Below are 3,769 nucleotides of genomic sequence, written 5' to 3'. Positions count from 1 at the left end.
CCCCCAATGAGCCTAGTTTAAAGCCTGCTGGAGATCCACCAACCTAGGAGAAAACACACGCTTACCTTTAGGGGAAAGGTGGAGCCCATCCCATCCAAGTACGTCTTTTGTCGTGATGTGCCGGTCATTGTCAAGGAAGCCATAGCCTGCCTCGAGACACCATTCCCGAAGCTGCCAGTTGATCTCCACGATGCACGTTGTTAATGTGCTTTGATGCATACATGTGTAGACTTTAGCCTAAATTGCTTTAATTTAAAAAATGTTGTACTTACACAGTTTCATAGCACAGACCAAAGCAAATGCACTATTTTTTGTTTTTTTCAAACTGGTGTACTAGAGCATATATTCCAAACCTAGAAATAAAGTTGCTAAGATTTACAAAGCCTACTGGTAGCAATAGATACCAAGGCCTGTATTTTGCTGTTGACTTTAATAGGAGTTAGCATGGGGCATTAGGGGCTAATTTTTTGTGGGTAATAAACCTCAGTAATATTTATTAATAACGTTGTTGTCCTTGGATAATATAAATTTGCCTTCACAGAAATTCTGGAGATGAAACTATTTATTATGTGCAATGTTGGGAGAATAACCACCCATATGCTTGATTGCTTATATAAATAAAGTGGCATTTGCACTAATTAAATAAACTCCTAGGAATTGTGTGCTCTGCCAATTAAAGACTGACACAAAAGACATTGAGGAGAATGCCTCCTCACTGGCCATAAATCTGTATTAATCCCCTTCAGGTCTCACTGTGTAGATTTGGGAGTGTAGTTTTATAACTTCTGTTTTAACATTATATATTCTTTTTTATAATTAGATTAGAAAGATCTTATCTTAGCTACTGTACTTTTGCTTTGCTTGAAGTGGGGGTTTTTTTGGAATCTAATTTTGAATGTAGCTACTGTAATATTGTAACTTTGGAACTGTTTGGTTAAAAGACAAGAAACTAACTACACTGTTGCCAGCTCTATTTAAGCATACTAGTTTGGATACTGGTAGCAACCAAGTTGTTGCATCATGGAGCTCAGCACAGGCTAGCATGGGTAAATTCACCCTGCTTCTCTGGCAGACTTGGCAGCCTGCAGTAAGCTCTGTGGTTCCAATGGCTAGACTGCTATCAACACCCAGTAGATTTTTATAGCTAACTTTAAACATATTTTCATTACAATGAAGTCATATGTCTGATTGCAGTAAAGATGTATCCTAACCTGTGTGCCTTCTGATACCTCCCTCTGCCTAAGAAATATGCATATACGCTTCTAGGATCTCAAGGATAACTAATGTGTAGCACCTACTTAGTCAAGACCACAAAAGCTAAGCCAGGAGCCTTGCATTACCCTTTCTATCCCTGTCTCCCCTCCTCCCAGAGGAAAAGAAAGTGTCAGTAATTCAGCAACTTCTTCAATCTAAATCAGAAAGAAAAAAAGATTTTTTTTTCTAAAGATTATTAAGAAAGAAAGAGGATACCTCATTTGATAGTCAAGTAAGCTTAAAATCTCTCACAGCTGTTTAATTTCAAAAGGACTATTTTAAAAGCTTAAAGAGCTGGCGTCATTTGAAAGAATTTCAACATTAGTTAAATCTTGATAGAATAATGGGATATTATCAATTAAATGATTCAAGAATTAAAGCCATACATTTAAAGATGTTTTAGAATTTCCTGCCATAAAGCCAAAGGCATTATGACCATAAAAATTTAATATTTATAATTCTACTACTTATGCCTTAGTCTGCTGCATATTCAAGATTGAAAATACTAGCAAGAGCAGATGGTATTTGGATCTTGCCAGGCTCTTGGAGATAATATGTCTACCACCTTCAGTAAGACACTGGAAAGGGAAAGATATTAACTTTTCTGAACTGAGATACCAAAATCACTCTCATTTGATTTCTTTCAGTCAGGCTACCAGCAGTGAGGATACATAAAAAAGCCACAACACAGCATCAAGCAGCTTTCCCATCCAATGACAAGATAATAGATGTAAATTGTTACCTTTTAGCAGCACTGTTGTGATTTCATTATTAACAATGAATTAACAGGTGTTAACCTGTTAATTAACAGGTATTAACAATTGTTCTTATGCATTGATTTGTTTAGATCAGGTGCTCCTGGAAGAGAGAGAAATTAACCTTAGTAAACAAAGAAAAAGTGAAGTTTAATTTGACTTTAAGATGTTGGGGGAGGTGTTAATTTGCTTATCTAAAACACAAATCTTTAAAGTGAGTAGGTAGTTTTATAAGAAATATTACTGTTTCCATTGAGCAATGCTTGATAGCTACTTTCAATAACTACATTCAATATTTTCTTCAGTATCATACAATTTAGTTTTAAGATCACATACCTCTGCCGATTATACACACTGCTTACTTCTTCATGATATACCAAACGAGATTCACCAGCTTCTTAAATGAAACTTTCTTGTCTATCTATCCATTAACACAGTAAAGAAAGACTCACTACTAGTATGGTAAATAGCGAGTACGCTGCTTAAAAAAGAATGACCTCACCAAGACAGCCCCATTCTTAATCTCTCTTGAAAGCTGTCCAGAGAGACATAAATAGAAGAGACTGTGTCTAAATTAGCCACTGTTTGTTGCTTGTTTGTGGTTAGGTTTTTTTGGGGGGGAGTGTTATTCCCTTTAGTTATAGCCATAACTCATAATTATGCATATTCTGTTCATCTTTAATGCTGGTGTTCCCCAAGGTGTGATAAAGCCTCATGTAACTAATAGAAAGGAGGGAAGCCATGTCCTTGGATCAGCAGGTAACAGACAGTAAGATTTGACCCCCTTCCTTGCTACTTTAGACTCTACATTTTTTGGTAAATTGTTCTTTTGGATAAAACTATTTAGCACTTAAATTGTCCCTTTCTGCTCCACACTGAAATAATGAATGTCCTTCAGAGAGTGCACTTCATGTCCTGATTTGAGGTGTTCAGTGCCAGGGTAGATAGCACCTTGCAAACTGTAGATTGGAAGGATTTATTGACCCTGTTCAACAAAGCACTGATATGTATGAATAAACCCATTCCTACTCAGAAAAGCAATAAGGCATGAGCATTAATTTCCAATAATCAGAAATTGGAATATTAAAATTGGGTGGAATAAATACCAACTCCCTCTCTGACAACAGCGAGAAGTAATCTATACATAATATTAGTTTTTAAATGTGTTTGTTTACTATTGTATCAAGTAACCGTGTGAATTGCCAAACGGAAAAAAAAAGAAAGTATGTTTTTTTCTTTATTTTTTCAGTGTTGCATTGTATTTGACAGTTTGCATTTAGAACACTATTTCAATTCTGTGCCAAAAATTTATCTTCCAGGTATCATACAATAGCATGCATAAACTTCCCTAGACATTCTAATTCTGCAATTAGTTACAACCATGACTAGTCTGCCTGTCTGTCTAGGTTTCTACTCCCAAGCATGGAAACATTTCAATGTTTCATCCTACTGGCTTCAGATGCAAGACTGGGCCCTCATAGTAAAGCCACATTTGGATATTATGTACCATTAACTAGCACCAGTGGAAGCATTAGCATACTTAAGTTACAATATGTTGGATAACTCTGTGAAGACACTGCAATAAAAAAAGTCTGCACCCTGTCAGCAATAATATTTCCATCATTGCCAACAGAAGTTTTGCTGCCAGATTCTAAACACATGTTGCATGTAGTAAAACAGCAGAGACTGTGAAGTGCAGTTGCTACTATTTCAAATTTCATGACTGCTGATAGGCTACTATTTCATCTTCAAGAAATTGC

This window comes from Crocodylus porosus, unplaced genomic scaffold, assembly GCF_001723895.1.
Source record: "Crocodylus porosus isolate Cpor-Errol unplaced genomic scaffold, CroPor_comp1, whole genome shotgun sequence".
NCBI lineage: Eukaryota > Metazoa > Chordata > Crocodylia > Crocodylidae > Crocodylus > Crocodylus porosus.
This window is presented reverse-complemented; position numbering follows the sequence as displayed.